This window comes from Narcine bancroftii, chromosome 1 (genome assembly GCF_036971445.1).
Source record: "Narcine bancroftii isolate sNarBan1 chromosome 1, sNarBan1.hap1, whole genome shotgun sequence".
In the NCBI taxonomy this organism is placed as follows: Eukaryota; Metazoa; Chordata; class Chondrichthyes; order Torpediniformes; family Narcinidae; genus Narcine; species Narcine bancroftii.
This window is the reverse complement of record NC_091469.1, coordinates 3,269,587-3,291,337: the sequence shown is the minus strand read 5'-3', so window position 1 is coordinate 3,291,337 and position 21,751 is coordinate 3,269,587. Positions and strand designations below refer to the sequence as shown.

General features: G+C 40.2%; 1 protein-coding gene and 1 long non-coding RNA gene across 3 annotated transcripts in view; both read right to left on the bottom strand.

Moving 5' to 3' along the window:
* abl1 (c-abl oncogene 1, non-receptor tyrosine kinase) overlaps window positions 1–21,751 on the bottom strand; it is a 194,745-nt gene that overhangs the window by 151,875 nt on the left and 21,119 nt on the right. The gene's annotated exons all lie outside the window — the stretch shown is intronic.
* On the bottom strand, window positions 14,915–20,430 carry LOC138754443 (uncharacterized). 2 transcript variants are annotated; one of them, XR_011351774.1, is made up of 2 exons: window positions 20,305–20,430; window positions 14,915–15,392 (listed from the first exon to the last, which is right to left on the bottom strand). It is a non-coding gene; the product is annotated as an uncharacterized lncRNA (long non-coding RNA). The 2 variants fall into 2 exon arrangements; XR_011351773.1 differs by having other exon boundaries at window positions 20,311–20,430.

Genomic DNA, 21,751 nt, shown 5'->3' with positions numbered 1-21,751 from the left:
GTTATTCGCAAACTTGCAGATAGCATTGGAATTGTGCCTGGCCACACAGTCATGGGTGTATAACGAGTAGAGCAGTGGGCTGAGCACAGATCATTGGGGAGCACCTGCGTTGATAATCAGTGAGGAGGAAGCATACTGACTATGGTCTTCTGATGAGAAAGTCAAGGATCCAGTTGCAGAGGGGAGTACAGAGGCCCAGAGTTTGTAGCTTCTTGACCAGCACTGAGGGAATAGTGGTATTGAAGGCTGAACTGCAGTTGATGAAGATCAGCCATATGTATGATTGCTGTTTACAAGGTGATCCAGCGCTGAGTGGAGAGCCAGCAATATTGCAGAGGAGCAATTGTGACGATAGGTGAATTGCAGTGGGTTCATATTTTTACTTAGATATGTGTTAATTCTGGTCATGACCAGCCTCCAAAGTAGAAGTTAGCGCTCCTGGGCGGTAGTCGTTGACGCAGCCACGCCACTCTTCTTGGGTACTGGGATGATTGATGCCCTTTTGAAGCTGGTGGAAACCTCCGACTGCCACAATGAGAGGTTGAGAATGTCCGTAAACACGCCAGCTCGTTGGTTGGCGCAGATTTTCAGTACCCTGTCTGACACCTTGCAAGGGTACACCCTCTTGAATGATGCTCTGATTTCGCCCTCAGAATCAGATATCACAGCCTTTTCTGGGATTCTAGTAGGCATTGTTTGGTTTTTCTTCTCAAAGTGGGCATAGAAAGTGTTCAGCTCATTGAAGCATCACAGCCATCTATAGTGTTCACCTTAGCTTTGTGAGCTGCAATGACCTGCACTTCCTGCCATAGCTGGCATGTATCTCTCTCTGGTTTCCTTCAGTACTTTGCTTCAGAGAAGGCCTTCCGCAGATCATACCTGGACTTCTTGTAAAGATCTCGATCCCCAGCCTTAAGTGTCCTCAGCAGCTTTCAGATTCTGATTCATCCAGTGCTTCTGGTTGGGGTACACCTAGTATTTGCACGTGGACACACACTCACCTCTGCATATCCTGAAGTCGGAAACACCTGTTGCATATTCATTCTAGTCTATGCATGTTCTTGAATATGTTCCAGTCTACCGACTCAAAGCAGTCCTGCAGATGCTCTTCTGCCTCCCTCGTGGTAGAGGGAGAGGAATAGAAACAGGACAGGACAGCCCAGAGGGCTTGTCTACAGGGGCCAGATGGGTGGAGTAGAGGAATAGAAAAGCTGTGACCACCCTGATTGGGTTGTATTATAGACTGCCCAATAGAGAGAATTGGAGGAGCAAATCTGTAAAGATATACCAGACCGATGCAAGAAAGAAAGTTGTGATGGGAGATTTTAATTTTCTATATTATTGACTGGGACTCGTACTGTAAAAGAGCTGGATGGCTTGGGATTAGTCAAATGTGTTCAGGAAAGTTTTCTAAATCAATATTTAGAGGTACCAACAAGGGAGAATGCAATACTTGATCTCCTATCAGGGAATCAGGCAGGTGAGGTTACAGAAGTATGTGTAAGTGAACATTTTGAGTCCAGTAAGCATAAAGTCATTATTTTCAAATTAATTATGATCAAGGATAGGTCTGGTCCTTGAGTTGAGATTCCAAACTGAAAGGTGGCCAATTTTGTGGAAATAAGAAATGATCTGGGAGAAGTGGATTGGGCTACGTTGTTTTCTGGTAAGGATGGGTTCAGTAAGTAGAAGACCTTCAAAGGCAAAATTTTGAGAGTGAAGAGTTTGCATGTTCTTGTCAGAATTAAAGGCAAAGTTAACAGGCGTAGGGAACCTTGGTTTCCTTGGAGATCTGGTTAAGAAGAGAGATGTACAGTAGGTATAGGCAACAAGGAGTAAATGAGGTACTAGAAAGAGTATAGAAAATAATTCAGAAGGAAATTAGGAAGGCAAAAAGACACGAGGTTGCTTTGGTAGATAATGTGAAGGTAAACCTGAAGGGATTCTACATGTATGTTGAGAGTGAAATGGCAGTAAGGGACAAAATTGATCCCTTATAAGATCAGAGTGGTCGTCTATGCTTTTGCAAGGTGGGAAGAAATGATTTGTATCTGAAATATATGTTAGTAAAATGCCCAAATTAGATTTACATAAATCTAGATTAAAGTGAGAAAAAGATTTAGGGATAATAATTAATCAGGAAGTTTGGAGAAATACATGTAAAGATAGTATGACTAAGATTGTTAATGTGAGATATAGGTTAGTTCATTATAATTTGATATATCAGCTATATTTAACTCCTGAAAAATTAAAGAGATAATTTAATTTCTTCAGATTGATGCTTCAGGTGTCATAAGGAAGTAAGATCTTTCCTACATTCTGCTTGGATATGAGATACAGTTAAAATTTTTTGGACATGACGAAGAGTTTTTAGAGAAAGTTTTTAAGAATGAATTGCCGATGGAACCAACATTATTTTTATTATGTTAAATTGTTGAGCTTGAAATTGAGAATATTTAGGTATCAAATTGCATTTTTGAGATTAACGCTAGCTGAAGCAAGAAAATGTATAGTGATTACTTGGAAAAATTAGATTGATTTAAGTTTGTAACGATGGCATATGGAATTGAGATCATGTATTCCACTGGAAAAGATAATGTTGTAGCGGTACGCTTGGAGGGAGTGAGCAGAACCAGCGCTAACAGCTCCTGTCTCGTGATAGCTTGACACAACAGCCTCCTAACTACTGGCAACTAGCCACTACAACCACGAGGCATAGTGACTCAGCAGCACTGAGAAGCCCTGGCCTACTCAACATAGCTAGATCATGAGGACATTAGCATTTCAGATGTCATGACGCCAGGTCACAAGTTGTGTGTCTATAATCAAGCCTCATAACACTGTAATAAATGCTTTTCTCTTCATTGGTTGACAACTTCAGGTGTGGTCTCGTTATTTCAACATGAGCATAAACATCATCCATCACAACATATAATTTGTGTGATAATTAGTTTTTTTCTACTGGAAAGTTTGGAGCCCTTATTTGGATTATCTGGGTTTAAAATTTTGAACTATCTATGGCAAATTGTGGTGGTGTTAATCTAGTCTGTGGTATTTAGCTATGTGACTGATGGTTTGGATTTCCTTCTTTTCCCTTTTTCTATCTTTGGGGTTTGGGTTTATAGGGAGGGTGAGGGGGTGGATGGAGTGGTAGTGGGGGGGGGGGGGGGGAAGTTATATGTTCCATGTGTATTTATTTGAAATACATTCGAATATAATGATTCATATATGTTTTGTGGTTTAAACATTTTTGTATTAAAAAAACAGATGAAGGAAAGGGTGTGGATGTTGTCCATATGGACTTTAATAAGGTCTTTGACAAGGTCCTACATGGGAGGCTAGTTCAGAGGTACAAACACTAGGTATCCATGGAGGGATTGTAAACTGGATTCAAAATTGGCTGAATGGGAGAAGACAGAGGTGGTGGAAAATTGCTTCTCAGACTGAAGACCTGTGATTAGTGGTGTGCCTCAGGAATTGATGCTGGGACCATTGATATTTGTTGTCTACATCAATGATCAGCAAGTTTGCTGATGACACCAAGATTGGGGGCATTGTGGACAGCAAGTTTTCAAAGCTTGCAGAGGGATCTCAACCAACTGGCAAAATGAGCCAGAAAGCGGTAGATGGAATTTAATGCGGAAAAGTGTGAGGTGCTGCATTTTGGAAGGACAAAACAAGGTAGGACATACACAGTAAGTGGTAGGGCATTGAGGAGTGCAAAGGAACAGAGAGATCTAAAAAGTCAGATTCATAATTCCCTGAAAGTGGTGTCACAGGTAGACAGGGATGTGAAGAAAGCTTTTGGCCCCTTGGCCTTCATAAATCCAACTATTGAGTACAGGAGTTGGGATGTTATGGTGTGATTGTACAAGACATTGGTGAGGTCAAATTTGGAGTACTGTGTGCAGTTCTGGTCACCAAACTACAGGAAGGATATCAGTAAGATTGAAAGGGTGCAGAGATGTTGCTAGATCTTCAGGAGTTAAGTTACAAGGAAAGATTAAACAGGTTAGGACTTTATTCCTTGGAGCGTAGAAGAATGAGGAGAAATTTGATAGAGCTTTAGAAAATTAGGAGAGGTATAGTCAGAGAAAATGCCTGTAGGCTCTTTCTATTTAGATTAGGAGAGATAAATGCAAAAGTACATTGCTTTAGGGTGAAAGGGGAAGGTTCAGGGTTGAACTTTTTCACTCAGAGTGGTGGGAGTGCAGAATGAGTTGCCGTGTGACATGGTAAATGCAGGCTCACTCTTAAGTTTTAAAGATAAACTGGATAGGTACATAGATGGGAGAGGTCTGGAGGGTTATGGAATGGGTGCAGGTCAGTGGGACGAGCAGTATGATTTTTGCGGTGCAGACTCAAAGGGCCGAATGGCCTGTTTGCTGTGCTGTTTCGTGCTATGGTTCTATGTTGATGTTCATGCATACAAGTGAAATCTGACAGGTTGGTGCAGCAAGTACATGGTATGTTACTTTTATTTATGAGTGCATTTGAATAGAGGAATAAAGATCTCTTTCTGCAGTTGTATATAACCTTAAGACCACACATGGCATGTGTACAGCTTTGATGACCTTAACTATATTAAAAAATTGCCATAGAGAGAATGCAGCAAAGATTGACCTATCAGATATGGTGAATTTGTTGAACGAGTTGAGGTTGAGGCAACTAGGCTTGTATTCTCTTAAGTGTAAAATAGATCTCATTGAAACAAAGTTCTTATCGGGGTTGACATGAAGAGGTTTTCCTGGTTGATGAATCTCAAATGAGATCTCACTGATATAACAGATAGACTGTTTTGAACAGAGAAGAAATTCCTTTACTCAGAGAATGTTCTACTCTGGGAAGCTCAAATACAAAGTTCATTTCTGAGATTTCTGGATAGTGTGGAAAATCAAAGGATATAGGAATATTTCAGGAAAATAACAAAGGTAGATCAGCCATGAGCTTGATAAATGGTGCAGCAGCATTCCAAATAATAAATGGCCTAATCTGCCTCCTATTTCTTACATTCTTATGAAAGAGTGCAGTGAGGTTACAGGAGTAGATCAAACAGAAAATTAAAAGAAAGATGGTGTGTGAAGGCATGGGTGTCAATAGAGAGGGGAGACTGATTGAGGCAGTTTGGGAGACTGAGGTAAGAGAAACTAAAAGAGGGAAAGAATCAAGGTACAGGGGTTACAATGCAAGATTTACCCTGGCCAGTCTCCCAATTATTTTTGATTTTCTTAACACTAGGCAAGGACCTTGTGCTCACCAGACCATGTTGTCACCATTCAACTTAAAGATTTTGTACAAAGGCATCTTTCACTTCTCAAAACTGAATTAGAAAGCAAGTTATCCTCAATTCTAAGAGCTGCCTCGGAAGACACCATCACCTTCATACCTTGAACACTTCAGCTGCAATTGAATGGATTTGAAATTAATGAATCCTGAAATTCTCTCTAAATTTCCTTTCAGATATTCTTCCTTCTTTAAGCAACATTATGGTCATATTTATAAATAACTCCAATTGTGGCTTGATGCAAGCACAATTTGAATACATTCCTCAATATTTTACAATGCAAATACAAATTATAATCATTTTTCATGGCCTTGGATCACCAGGTATGATATCTAAGCAGTTCAAACTTAAATAGAGAATCTGGTGTTTATTCTACTACTAAGTGATGAAGAAGTTAATTTCAATGTTATGGCAACCAAATTTCTGGATTCAGAGTCCTTCACCCTGGAACACATTGTGCCACTGTCAGGACATCAGAATTGTTCCAAAGAGAAACTTTTTTTTTCTTGAAAAACAACCTCGAAAGGAGAGATGAATATTTAATTTATTAAAAATATGAAAACAGAAATGTTACCACGTTATTCTCTTATATTCCCAGTCAACCTATAAAGGGACAATTAGATCTGATGGACGTGGAGTTGTTTAACATGTCCCTTTATGCATTTATGGCAGAAAAGAAACATAAAAAAAGCTTGTTTGCTTTGCTGAGTTGAAATTTGATCTCCAAACATGTTCTGCAATGCTGTCAGGCCGTGTGGATCAGAACTTTGAGCCAAATGTAGACTAAGGCCAGAGAGTTTCTGTGTTTATGGTTTCTATCACCTCCCTTGCAGATTTTGCAGTGTACCCATATTTTACAGTATATCTCTGATAGGGAACAAAGATCAACCAACCTGTCCATTCAACGTTGTGGAAAATGTTCATGTGTAACAGACCAGTGGCCTTCTACTCAGACTTTGGCAAATTTAATCTTTGATTCTAATTTTCAGTCAACCACTTAACATGCTTTTACCTCGCTACAATGTTTTCTAGCATAGCTTTACTGCTTGCATCCCAAGGACCATAACATTTTTATTCTTGCATGTCTTGTCCTCCATTACAGTTTCATTTATGGCTCAGCACAGTTCATAGCAGTCTTGCATCCATATCAGAATGAAGCATGTACAGTATAATCAAGGCTGATATTCGAGATTGGAGGACTAACCTTAAACCATAGAACATTACAGTACAGAAACTGGATATATACTCATACAAGTCAAATTTTTTTGGCCCAATTTTTCAGGTCAAATTTGTGGGGGGGGGGGGGGGCATGAAATCAACTTACATGGATCACACATTTTACTGCAGAAAGTACTACGTTGTTCAAAGCTTTGGGAGCTTGGATGACCAAGCTGGTGGAAAATCTGACAAGTCTGTGTTTGGGGCATCAGGAGTTAGCATGGGCAGCTAGAGCAAAGTGAACTTCTTCACTGAACTTTGCTGCAGCAATGTGCAATGGCTCTCCTCTTAAGACAGTTAAAAATCAGCTTACCTATCATGGTATTACAATTGCAAATGATTATAAACTTCTTTTTCAGGATAATTATCTTGCTATGCTTAAACATTTGAAGCATCTGACCAAATAGTCACCTTTGTCCATAATTTTAGTAGGCTGTATAAATTCTATTAAAAGGAATATATTACATAAATTGTACCTTTTTTTTTTCAATCTGTTCCTAAATCATTTTTGACCTACTTGATTTGGCTATATCATATATGGAAGGGTAAGCATGCCCGCTTTAATAAAGTCTTCCTACAAAGACCTACAAGAAATGGTGGAATGGCTCTGCATAATTTTAGATTTTATTATTGGGCAGTCAATATATGGTCCTTTTTTCATAATCACTCTGACTGCCCAGTATGGGTATCAATGGAGCTGAATTTCCCCCAAAATTTGTCTAATTTAGCACTTCTTGGCTCTTCACTTCCATTTTCAACTAAGTTAACAGATAATGCAATAGTTAAATATTCTATAAGAATTTGGACACAGTTTAGAAAACATTTTGCATTTCATAATTTCTCTCTTTTAAGCCCTATCATATTCAATCACTTTTTTAAAAAACCTTTCCATGATGCCACTTTTCAAGGTGGAATAGAGAAGGTGTTAAAAGTTTTAAGGTTCTGTTCATTGATGGATATTTTGCATAATTTGAGCAGCTTTCTGTAAAAATTTAGCCTGCCCAAATTTCTTTTTTTTTTAGATATTTACGTCCAGCATTTTCTTGAATCACAACTACCTGATTTTCGAAGAGAGTCTGAATCAAATAATGTAAATGAGTTTTTAAGTTTAATGCCTTCTCAATAAAAATTTAATACCTACTATTTACAAGAAATTTATGTTTAAATCAAACTTCGTGAGTTAGAATTAAAAATGCTTTGGAAAAGGATTTAAATTTGACGATATCGGAGTGGATTGGGATACAATTCTTAAGTTGCTTAATAGCTCTTCATTATGTGCTCATCACTGCTTATTACAATTTAAAGTCAAACACAGAGCACATGTCTCAAGCTAAATTATCTCATTTCAATTCAGATAAGGGTTCTTGCTGTGCCAGGTGTAAGAGTGGAGAAGTGTCATTAGTTCATATGTTCTAGACTTGTCCAAGTCTAGAAAATTACTGGAGAGAGGTTTTCCATACTTCAAAAAAATTTTTTAACATAGATTTAATACCAAATCCTTTGGTGGCCCTCTTTAGCACAATGGGAGGGAATGATTCTTCTTTCTCTTTGGTTTAGAGTCGTGCTATCTCCTTTGCCTCTCTTTTGGCAAGGCAAGCAATTTTGCTTAAATGGAAGGATGCTGCCCCACCTACTCATGATCAGTGGTTGCATGTCCTGTTTGAATATGGAAAAGATTTGTTATTCAGATGCAAGATTTCAGACATTATGGAGGTCACTCACGACTTACCTTCTTACTTTATAATTTCATCTCAATGTAATTAAATTGTCTGACTTATCTTTTCCATTTTTTAAAAAAAAAAACTTTTTCCTACCTTCGTTTTTCTTTTAATATTAATCATATGTAGCATCTGGCAACAGTGTTCAGCAGAGGTTTGAGTTTTTCTCCTTTTCTTTTTCCTTTTTTCTGTTATTATTTATATACTGGTGTATATATAGCACTTGGAATACGAATTATGGATATGATTTACAACTTGTGTATGTTTTTTCTACATTGGTGTTTTATTAATTCCATATATTTATCCATCAGTTGCTCCATTTTTGTCTGAATCCATATCATTATTCTCACAATCCTCTAATCTGATTTTCTTACAAAGTGGTTGATCATTTTCCATTGGTTCAGATTTACATTCACCATCATTCAAGAATTTGTGGAGTTCTGCAAGCAATTCCTCAATTCCATGCCACTTTGAACATGTGAATGATCTTATTCCTAGAAGTGATTACCCGAGAGAATGTCACTCAGATGTTTTCAGTCAGGGGAATCAGGCTGCTCTCCATTGCAGGCAAAATCTTCGCGAGGATTCTCCTTAATAGACTAATACCTAGTGTCGCCGAAAATGTCCTCCCAGAATCACAGTGTGGCTTTCGCGCAAACAGAGGAACTACTGAGATGGTTTTTGCCCTCAGACAGCTTCAAGAAAAGTGCAGAGAACAAAACAAAGGACTCTACATCACCTTTGTTGACCTCACCAAAGCCTTCGACACCGTGAGTAGGAAAGGGCTTTGGCAAATACTAGAGTGCCTCGGATGCCCCCCCAAGTTCCTCAACATGGTTATCCAATTGCACGAAAACCAACAAGGTCGGGTCAGACACAGTAATGAGCTCTCTGAACCCTTCACCATTGACAACGGCGTGAAGCAAGGCTGCGTCCTCGCACCAACCCTCTTTACTATCTTCTTCAGCATGATGCTGAAACAAGCCAATAAAGACCTTAACAATGAAGACTGTGTTTACATCCGGTACCGCACGGATGGCAGTCTCTTCAATCTGAGGCGCCTGCAAGCTCACACCAAGACACAAGAGCAGCTTGTCCGTGAACTAATCTTTAGTTGCCCATTCAGAGCCAGCTCTCCAGCGCATGACGTCTGTTTTGCAGAAACTGCCAAAATGTTTGGCCTGGAAGTCAGCCTGAAGAAAACTGAGGTCCTCCATCAGCCAGCTCCCCACCTTGACTACCAGCCCCCCCCCCCCCCCCCCCCCACCATCTCCATCAGGCACACAGAACTCAAAACGGTCAACCAGTTTACCTACCTCGGCTGCACCATTTCATCTGATGCAAGGTTCGACAACGAGATAGACAACAGACTCGCCAAGGCAAATAGCGCCTTTGGAAGAGTCTGGAAAAACAACCACCTGAAGAAACACAAAGATCAGCGTGTACAGAGCCATCGTCATACCCACGCTCCTGTTCGGCTCTAATCATGGGTCCTCTACCGGCATCACCTACGGCTCCTAAAACACTTCCATCAGCGCTGTCTCCGCTCTATCCTCAACATTCATTGGAGTGACTTCATCACCAACATCGAAGTACTCGAACTGGCAGAGTCCGCATGATTCGAATCCACGCTGCTGAAGACCCAACTGCGCTGGGTGGGTCAGGTCTCCAGGATGGAGGACCATCGCCTTCCCAAGATCGTGTTATATGGCGAGCTCTCCACTGTCCACCGAGACAGAGGTGCACCAAAGAAGAGATACAAGGACTGCCAAAAGAAATCTCTTGGTGCCTGCCACATTAACCATCGCCAGTGGGCTGATATCGCCTCAAACCGTGCATCTTGGCGCCTCACAGTTTGGCGGGCAGCAACCTCCTTTGAAGAAGACCGCAGAGCCCACCTCACTGACAAAAGACAAAGGAGAAAAAACCCAACACCCAACCCCAACCAACCAATTTTCCCCTGCAACCGCTGCAACCGTGCCTGCCTGTCCCACATCGGACTTGTCAGTCACCAACGAGCCTGCAGCAGACGTGGACATACCCCTCCATAAATCTTCGTCCGAAGCCAAGTCAAAGAAAAAAAGAATATTTATCCATATCATTTTATTGAATTATATTATCTGTATTAAAAAATTAAAATATTTTCAAAAGAAAAAATGGCACCATTTAGCTAATATTGGCTAGAAATGTTAATCCTCCATTAATTGAAAAAAAAATCATTCTCTGCTTGTGAACAAATTCAAATACTGATTTTTCACTCAAATGAATTATGACCACTGAAGCCAATTGTATCCAAACTATCCATTCACCAACAATACAAAACAAGGATCATACATCAACATTCTTGATTCTATGGGCTCAGCTAAATCAGAGAATCAACTAATTAAAAAGTATCCACATTCAGAGCAGCAAATGAGATTGACAGTTTAAGAAAAATTATACCCTTAAGTTTTCCATCCATGACAACTTGATGCCATTTTCAGGACCAGGGTTCAAATGCCGCACTAAGGGGTTTGTATGTTCTCCCCATGTCTGCGTGGGTTTTCCCCAGAGGCTCTGGTTTCCTCCCACTGTTCAAAATGTACCCGGGGGGGGGGGGAGCGGGGGGTAGGTTAATTGGACTTGTGGTCGAAATAGCCTGTAACTATAATAGCCTGTATGACTAATTTTAAATACAAATTTAAAAATGACTACATTCTGAACTTTACTAAATTGTCGGAGTCTGTACTCTACCATGTCCATTGACAAGTCAGTCCTGTATCGTGGAATGATGCACCCCGACACAATACTCATGATGATGGTGCACTTGTAGAATGAAAGAATGGAGGCTACATGCCAAATTTCCTTAGGCTTCTGAGGAAGTCGAGGTGCTGGCACCACTTTCTTGGCCATTTCATCAATGTAAATCAGTGGTTCTCAACCTTTTTCTTTCCACTCACATGTAATCCCTATACCATTGGTGCTCTGTGATTAGCAAGGGATTGCTTAAGGTGGTATGTGAGTGGGAAGGGAAGGTTGAGAATCACTGCTCTAGATCCAATTGTCATTGAAATATTTTGCTTGAGAAAAATTGTCATTGGCCCATTTCTTTTGGAGTTATGAAACTGTTCACATAACAAGTCAATTAAGTACAATTAAAACAGTGCTTTACAAACTTTTTCTTTCCACCCACAAACCACCTTAAGCAATCCCTATGCCATAAGTGCTCTGTGATTAGTAAGGGATTGCTTAAGGTGGTATGTGAGTGGGAAGGGAAGGTTGAGAATCATTGTTCTAGATCCAATTGTCATTGAAATATTTTGCTTGAGAAAAATTGTCATTGGCCCATTTCCTTTGGAGTTATAAAACGAGTCAATTAGGTACGATTAAAATAGTGATTTTCAACCTTTTTCTTTCCACCTTAAGCAATCCCTTACTAATTACAGAGCACCTATGGCATAGGGAATAGTTAAAGTGATGTGTGAGTGGAAAGAAAAAGGTTGAGAACCACTGATGGAAGTGGACCAAGTCACTGGAGATATTTTTGTGCTTTTTTTGCATTAGTCTTTGACAGCACAGGAACACCATTTGGCTTAAATGGCTGCTGGCAGGTGTTTATGCTCCACACGGGCCTTCACCCTTTTCTTTATCTGTGAACGTTTGAGAGAAAAAGCAATGTGCTGTGCCACTAATTTCCACAACCAACCACTTCCTCTAATTCCTGTCCACCCAACATACAGTCATGGAAGTAATCATTTGAGTCATAAGATTGGAGTTCCACTCCTGAGTTGTGAACAATGGGCCAATAGTGTTGGACTCTTTGATTATTTCACTGGACTGTCAGAGGGGCTGCCTATCAGATGAGACACTTCACCAAAATCCTCTTTGCCCCACAAGATGAAGATAAAAATCCAAATGCACCATTTCAAAGAATAGGGGGGTTTTCCCCAGTGTCTGAGGCCATTTTTATCCTCAGCATTCAAATTATTTTGTCATTACACAGCTGCATGTGGGAATTTGCAATATGCAAGTTATTTGCACACTTCCTACATTACAGCATTGTCTACACTTAAGCACATCATGGTTGTAAAGTGCTCAAGGATAACTCAAATTTTTTCCTTTACTCATACTGCTCTACTCTCTCTGCATCCATGACTGTGTGGCTTGGCACAATTCAAATGCCTTCTACAAATTTTCCAATGACACTACAGTTGTTGGTAGTATCACCGATTGCAATGAGGAAACATTTAGGAGCGACATAGATCAGTTAGTTGGGTGGTGTCACAACAAAAACTTTATACTCAACGTTAGCAAAACTAAAGAATTAAGGAACTAAGAAACTCAGGAATGGGAAATCAGGAGAACACAAACCAGTCCTCACTGAGGGGTCAGCAGTAGAAAAGGTAAAGAACTTCAACATCCTTGGGCCACTATGTCGATGCAATCATGAAGACGACTTGCCAGCGGCAATATGTCAGGAGGAGCTTGAAGAGATCTGGTGTATCACAAAAGACTCTTGCAAATTTCTACAGGTGTACTGTGGAGAGCTTCCCCATCCAGTTTTGAAGTACCAATGCACAGGACAGGAAAAGGCTTGTAAACTCTGCCAGTGTCATCAAGGGCATGAGTCTCCACTCCATTAGGACATCTTTAAGAGGCAGTGTCTTAAGAAGAAACCTCAAGGATCCTCATCATCCAAACCATATTCTTTTCTTACTGCATCCATCAGGAAGGAGGTACAGAAGCCTGAAGACGTACATCAAATGTTACTAAAACAGCTTTTAAGTGAAGCAACACTTGACTTGTATATCTGCAGGACTCATTTACTGGATCCAGTGCTCTCTTTGTGGCATTCTCTACATTGGAAGACAGGTCGCAGATTGGGAGCTCGCTTCACTGAGCTCTTCCTCTCTGCCCACAACCACCTCCCAGTAACCAACCATTTCAATTCTGAGTCATACTCCCAGACTCGCATGTCTGTCTGTCCATGACCTTTTTCACCATCCTGCTCTAACCACCTGCAGATTAGAGGAACAGCACCTGCCTTGGCACTCTCCAGCCAAATGGCATGAACATTGATTACTCTACTTTCTGCTTAACTTGCTCGCATTTTCTTTCCCCTCCCCTTTCCTGTCTTTCCAGTTCTCCCCTCCCTTCCCCGCCATCCTTCCTCCCATTTATTGCTGCTTCCCCCTCCCTCCCGTCATCCACCTATCATTATCCTGCCTTTGTCACCACCATCTCTTTTGTTCGGATGCTGTTGGCAGTCTCTCATACCTTGATGAAGGGCTCAAGCCTGAAACACTTGTTCTGTATCTTTACCTTTGCTACATAAAGGACACTGTTTGACCTGCTGAGCTTCTCCAGCATCTTGTGTTTTTTTTACTTCAACCATGATATCTACAGATTTTTGTGATTTACTTCCGTTACTAAAACAGCTCCTACCCCTCTCCCATCAGAATGGACAATTAACCTATAAACTTTTTTCTCAATTTGCAGTATTTTTAAATATTTCATTTACGAAACCATAATTTTTTGCAATTTTGCAACTGTAAAGCATAATACTGCTGCCACAAAACAACAAATTTTGTGACATGTTCATGACAATAAATCTTAATCTGAAGCTCATGAATGTCTTTCGCTGCATGATTATACTGTATATTCAGCCATCGCTACATTTTTATCTTTTGCTATGTTTTATTCCAGGCAATGAAACCCCAGAACAAAATGCCTCAAATTCCATTTGATTCCCTCCCTTTCAAATCATGGATCATCCAGCAGGCCTTCTACTAGGTGTCCTCTAACCTTCAGGCACAGGTTACCAGATGCCATATTTTTTTCAACTCTCGACTTCTGACAGTGTTTATGCTCCACACAAGCCTTCATTCTTTTCAACTGTGCAGCTAAGAAGATGAAGAACAACCCCATAAACAAATTTGCTGATGATACCAATATAGCGAGCTGTATAAAAGGGGGAAAATTAAAAACTTGGCTGAGTCTTGCACTCACTGTCACCAAGACCAAGGAGTTGATTGTGGACTTTAGAAAAGAAAAACCAGAGGTATATAATTCAGTAATTATTGGAGGATCAGATATAAAGAGGGTCATCAACTTCAAATTCCTGTGAGTCACCATCTCTGAGAATCTTTCCTTGAAGCAATGTACTAATGTCATCATGAAGAAAGCATCTCAGTGCCTCTATTTCCTCAGGACTTGAAGGTTCGGTATGACATCAGAAACCTTGGTAAACTTCTACAGATGTGTGGTGGAAATTGACCAGCTGCTTCACAGCCTGGTAAGGGGGCATCAATACCTCAGTGAAAAGCTCTGCAAAAGGTAGTCGACTCAGCCCAGTACATCACAGGCAAAACTCTCCCCACCACCGAGAATATCTACATGGAACACTGCCGTCAGGGAGTAGCATCAATTATTAAGGATCTGTACCACCTGGGAAATGCTGTTCTCCTTGCTGCCATCAGGGAGGAGATACAGGTGCCACAAGACTCGTACCACCAGATTCAGGAATAGTTACTACCCGTCAACTATCAGACACTTGAACATTAGACTGATTCCGATGCAAAAGATTCTATTTTTAGGTCATCCAGAAATGGCAATTATTAAAAGTACTAATTTATCTTTATTAATACAGGATTCCTTAGCCTTGCTGATAAACAATTGATAGAAACAAACCATAGTTCATGAAAGAACCAAAGACTTGTTGATCCAAACCAAGGCTTTTATTAGCAAAAGACAGGAGCTCTTCACAGGTGGCCGACCAGTCTGGAATGATCCGACCTGGCTAGGGACACAACCCTTTAAGGCCCAAACAGTAGGTGTGGCTAAGCTCTCAGCCAATCGCTGTAAGCACAGTCATTACATACTCTAGATACTGTAACTATATACATTGGTGATAGGTCTGTACTATCACATTCACCCCTTCTTGGAGAACTGACCCTGGGGTGGAAGGGCTGAAGAGGGAGAAGGGAAGGAAGGGGTAGGTTAAGGACTGTAGTGGTCAGGGGGTCTGACCATCTGGCATGACCGCAGTGGTGCCGGGATTGGGGTCGCTGGAGTGGTGTCGCCAGCGGGCTCGTCAGGTGCGACCGCTCCTTCGCTCAATTCCCCAGCTGTGTTGTCGGCAGGGTGGCCCGGGTCGTTGGGGTGCTGTTGGTCATTCTGTTCCGGCACGGAGCCTGGGAAATAAAGAGTTGGGGAAGGATGAGTTGGGGGGGTTGTTGGGCCGACTGTGTCCTGTCTCTCACCGAAACAGTGTCCTCCCGCCCATCTGGGAACTCAACATAGGCGTAATGCGGGTTCGCGTGGAGTAGAGTCATTCGGTCAACCAAGGGGTCGTTCTTTGAGTGCCGGACGTGGCGTCTCATTAGCCTTTTCAGATAGCTTATTTTGCATTTATATTAACAGAAAGAAACCCACTTCCTTATGTGTACTGATAAGCAATCTGTCAGAACTTGTTTCCATTTATATAAATGACTGACTGACAAGCAACCTGTCAGAACTTGATTCCATTCATACAAATGGCTGAAGAGAAGCTTCCTTTGCTTTGTGTGTTAAAGATTTGATTAACTCTTGAGATTTACAATCATCATTTGTTAATTAAATCTAAACCAAAATTATACAAAATTTAGCACAATGGTCTCTCCTTCCGGAGAGGGAGCCTCCTTAGTATCATATTGAGTTTCTGCTCTTTCTCCTATCCCTCCATTACAATGTTTGTCTATCAAGTTACCTCCTGAGGCAAGATCTCACCCAATCATTTGTTTTGGAATAAATTAGCCAGATTATTTAAATTTAATTCATAATTGAAAGAAGCATCAAGTATTTGGATGAATCCAAAGTTGTGTTTTGACAAGTCTGCTTTTTTTCCTGGAGGAAATGGCAAAGGAAAAGTATAATTAAATTGGGAGATCTTTAATGGTAACAGTTTAAAATCTTTTAATCAATTAATCCAACAGTATGCCATCTCTAGGTCACAATTTTGGAGATATCTTCAACTTTGTCATGTGCAACACACAACTTTTGGTTCACACGGCAACCTCCAAAAGTTGCTACGTTACTGTCCACTGCGCTGACTGCATAAGGTAAAGGACACGAAGACTCATTTTATTATTCAGCCTTAACGCAAACCTCAGGGAATAAAATTATGCTGGGTCTTAAAAGAGCATAGGAAATAAATCTGAGTATAGATTTTGAGATGGAAGAATGGGACAAAATTTGTAAAAATATCAAAATAACGTCAAGAGACCTGAGAGTGCTTCCAATTCAGTTTAAGTTTCTGCACCGGTTTTTATTGGACTCCAGCAAGGTTATATAGATTAGATTGAAAAATACCCCAAATGCTGGTGCTGTGAGGTGGATAAAGGGGACTTAGTACATGCCCTTTGGTCTTGTCCCAGAATTCAAGAATTTTGGATTATGATATTTAAGTATATTGGTGAAGTTTCAGGTATTCAAATTCCTTTTTGCCCTGGACTCTGTCTTGGGAGACATGTGGGTTATTTGGGGATAAATACTCTCAAAATTGGATTCAGACAAGTATAATGGTAGGAAGATAAATTATACTTAGAGGTTGGAAGAATTTTGTGGGGGAAACCATCATTCCAGGAGTGGGCCTCAGAAATGCGAAAGTAGCAGCGTTTGAATACATGTTAAATTGAACATTGATACATTAAAATGGGGCTAATAGGATAATAATTTCCCTACAGGAGAAATAGTGGTGGATGTAGTGGTGAAGCATATTAACAAACCTCTTATTAGAGGTTTAAATAGACACTATGGTTATTAATTGATAATTTTGCTGCCATGTTTCTATTTTATGGAAAAGTTTATGTTTTGTAATTTATTATTTACATAATTTTTAACACTGACTCAAGGGTTTGGTAAAACTTTTTCTTTTAAAAAAAGAACTCAATAAAATTTAAATCCAAAAAATTTGATTAACTCTTCATACTAATAATTAGCATTTGATAATTAAATCTAAACCAAAATTATACGGAACATGCGTGTTTGATACATTTTGGAGAAAAACCCTCAAGACATTATCTTAAATGTGTGCAGACTTGAAACTTAAACGGGATTAACTGTTAATGGGTGTAACAGTAATTAACATTTTTTTTTAAGAACCACAATGACTAATGTTAATAAGAAATTGGAACAATTTACCTCAGACAACTTCTAAGAAACTTGTTTAGCAACTTGTGAGAAATGTACTGCCAAAATATACCATAAATATTGTACCAAATCATTGTCAATCTCGACCCTCATTCAAAGATCACAAAGGTGATACTGCCTAACTTGTATTCCTCACTTCACTACCACAATGTAATAAACTTTTTTTTGTGCTCCGTGGTTCTCTCGTGTATTTTCTGTTTTGACAGCATGGGCCAACTATTACAAAGGATGCAGAATTTTCTCTGTTTCACTTTATTTATATCTACAACTGCACTTGCAGTTTCTTTAGAGCTCTTTCTAGTTAAAGTATGGCTTAAAGTTCCTTTTATTGTCACGTAATAATATATTAAAAATGAAATATACATGACATATTTCTGCCTGCCACAAGGCAGTCAAAATGCCTTTTCAAGCAAGGAAAACACCCGACTGTAAAGGCAAAGGTTCTCCACTCTAATGTCAGGAGACTTACCTTTCTGAATGCACCATAGCCAGCTCTGAGGTGCCGAATGCAACCCTTCTTGTGGAAGGATAATCTGTGGAGCGCATCTCCTCACTCACCCCTCTCCCTCCGTGACCCCCTTGAGGTAGGGTCGATGGGCAGGAGCCATCAGGGGGCAGCCTCACTGGGCTGATTCAGCCTTTGGGGATGCTCTCTATGGCTCAAAACACGACAGAGGAATGGCAGTCTTTCCTACCCATAATCCCCTACGCAGCTGTAACTGTTCTGGGGAAACACAGAGTAGTTCCAGCTGTGTGGGGGGATATTAGGTAGGGAAGACAGCCATTGCTCTGCTGCGTATTTTTTGACGGGTGGCACTATGGCACCAGTCGCCCCCAGCGAATCCGGAGGGCACTACGAGGTGCCACTCGACATGAATGTGACGCTGGAGCAGCCTTTTAGGGCAGCTCTTTGAAAGGTCAGTTTTAGGTTTTCCCTCCACACTTGTAGCCGGGCTCCAGGCGGAGGCCTGGCATGAAATGGCCTAATGAATCGCATAGCACCCCTTTATAGCATGAGTGAGAGAGAGGGGGAAAAAAAAGTCCCTTTAGGAGCACTGAGCGTCACCTCCAGCACTCCCGTTGTACAGAATCCTATTCGATTCCATTGGAAACCCGAGCTCCAGATCCAAATCAACATGATCGTGAAGCCTTCAGTGTCCGAGGCCCTTTTCAGCCTCCAGCACCCTCTCAAATTCTGACACTGACACCTGGTTCCCATGAAACTATGTCCAGCAACCTGTGCAGGTCCCCCAACCACTGAACCCCTCGCTGATCCGGCTCTGTGGTCATCTTCTCTGCGAGGGTCCAGTGTAGAGATTACCAATCCTGGCCTACAGAAAGTAGAATCTCAGGGTTGTATGTGATGTCGTGCATGTACTGACAATAAATCTGAACTTTGAACTTTTGGCTCCCAGGTCATCTCTCCTATTCTTTGATTCCCAGTCCCACGCCTGATTCAACAGATTTTCATTCACGTTGGTGGTGGAGTGTCTAAGGTTTGTGAATTCATTGTTTAAATATAGACTGCTCTTTTAGGAGCAAATTACAATCAACCACACTACTTCCCCATTGCTGCTATAAAGAGTGTTAAAATTCATTTCAATTTTGCTTTCAATGTCTTTCTTTCTTGCTCTACATTACTTGTGGGTCTTGAAACCTGGCTCACATGTCATGGATTCAGATTCAAGGTTTCATTTCTAGGAGTTACTTCAGAAACTCAAAAATAAGTGTTCAGTCCTCACTGGACAGGCTGCAACCAACACGGATTCACCCCAAGGTCAACATATTGAATATTCAATTCTAAACCAGTTCTCAATCCAGAGGTGGATTTTTCTGATCACACATTCTTTTAAGGCCTCTCCTGTTCTCAAATAGGCTCAAAACATCCCTTGGCATACAAATAAGGCGATATCATCAGGTCCTGCCTACAGCACTTTATCTAGTCACTAATACCCCCTCCATAAATCTTTGTCCGCGAAGCCAAGCCAAAGAAAAGATAAGATAACTTGTGGAATCTTAGTTTGAGTAATATGGCCAGATGCTACCCATATTACAACAATGACAGTATTCTAATAGCACGTTGACTGTAAAGATTTTGAGCACTTAAAGGAATGTAAAAGGTACTAAATAAATGTAAGCCATTTTATCTCAATGCTTCTTAGTTAAGCATAATTGGAAAACCAAATTCAAATCTTTCAAAAGAATAATTAGTGATAGGTTTAGACAAACAAGGACAGATAGGGAGAAAGGACATGAAAAAGGGGAAAAAAAACAATAAAGGTAGAAGAATACTTCCTGCAATACTCAAATGCACCATTCCAATAACGTATGACATGAATGAGGCAAAAATGTTTCATGCCCCCCCCCCCAAAAATGTACACAAATACAAATGTATTTGGGAAACCACACTCAGGAAGACTGCACACTAGTGTAAATAGAAATTTAAAAAATTAATTGGATTTGGCAACTATGGTCAGTTTCAGGCAAAATAATGGGAGGAAAAGATCAGGTGGGATAATTGCCAATATCTCATGGGTACAAGCCCATTCAAGGACTGAATGTCAGAACAGAACCATGCTTCAAAACACCAAATTTAAACGATTATTTAACAAAATCTTATCTTCCTGTTCAGGTGGATCAGAAAAAGTCTCCAGATCACTCTTCTAAAGGAAAGGGATTCTTCACAATACCCCACTTCTTTATCATCCAACTTTAATTATCAATGCTCATTTTCTGGGTGTCAGCACTTTGACTATGCCTTCCGCTCACTTTAAAACTGACGTTTCCAAAGAAATCACCATAAGATACAATGTACATTTAAATTCTTCCTTTAAAATAGAGAAAACAAAAGGAGTGCAGCACGACTTATTTTTAAAATGGGAGACCAAAATCAAATAATAAAATGCAGAAATTTACCAATACCCAAGCAATAAGCTGCCATGAAACACCCTTTGATTAAATCTTCAGATTAGTTGTGCATTTCAAGAGGAATAATATGAGATCACTTCCAAAAGAGTCCACTGCACTGTTCATTTAACTTTTCTTGACTAAACAAAAATATTTTTAGTGAAACGCAAGTTGTGCAATCCCTTATGGAGATAAAGCAGGCAACATTACACAAGCACTGCATTTTTAATATTTGTAGCTGGAGGTCACTGATCACTGGATCTCTGCCAAATGAATCACAAGGCAAGTCGAACAATTTTCCTATCTATCCAGGCAAACAACAAAGCTCCAGGCAGCTTTAAAAGACGGATCCTCCAGTAACTAGTACTGACTGTACAGTATGTCTATATTGTTCAATGCCAGAGTGAAATTATTGCTTGCTTAAGAGAGGCAGTACAGTGTTTGTCTTTATGCAACAAGAAAATGTCAGTCAAGATCCACCAGTAACAATCGAAATTAGACAATGAAGCACAAAAGCCATATTGACAATCACAATACATTAAAAAGGGTATGTGAAGGGGCTGTCTTTCAGACAAATTATTTAATTGATTGATTGTGTAGATCCATCCACACCAGTAAATGCAAAATATAACTGCTGGAAAAATCTCCTTGTGGTCTAGCTAATATTTATCCACATCCAGCATTAACAAAATTAATTAAGTATTGTTGATTGTGGAAACGCACTGATCTCAAATTAGCAACTGTCATTCCATCTCTTTCAGAAATCCTAGAAATGCACGATGAACCAAACAGCATCAAGTCTACAAACACAACAAACGAATTACAAATAGATAAACGTGGCTTGACTATGCAGTTAATTCATTGTTTTAATCATTTTATAGTAATCTAGAAATTAAATTCTAAATTAAATTAGACATACATCACTATAACAGGCCAATTCAGCCCTATAAGTCTGTGCCGCCCAAATTACACCCCACTAACCTACACCCGAGTATGTTTTTGAAGAGTGGGAGGTAACCAGGCTCCCCCACAGAAAAAAAAACCCGCACAGACATGGGGAGAACGTACGAACTCCTTACGAACCCAGGTCCGAACCCAATTGTTATGCTAATCACTATGCCAACCGTGTTGCAAACAAGCAAAAAAGTATTTGAGATAGGTTCTCTAGATTGTACAAAATGTTAACATTTCTTTTCAGGATAAAGGCATCAATGCTGTGTCCCGAATGTCATGCCCATCCTTCACTGCTCTTGAAAAGCAACTTATTTGAACTGTGGCAGTCCTTCTGAAGGTTCTCCCAAATTGTAATTGAATATCGAGTTCCAGATTCAGATCCAATGAAAGACTGTTGGTATATTTCCAAATGAGGAACACACTGGAGCTTGAGGGGAAACTGCAGATAATCATACTTGTGTGTGCCTGCTGGGATGCAGATCAATTGGGAAAGTGGGCAAGT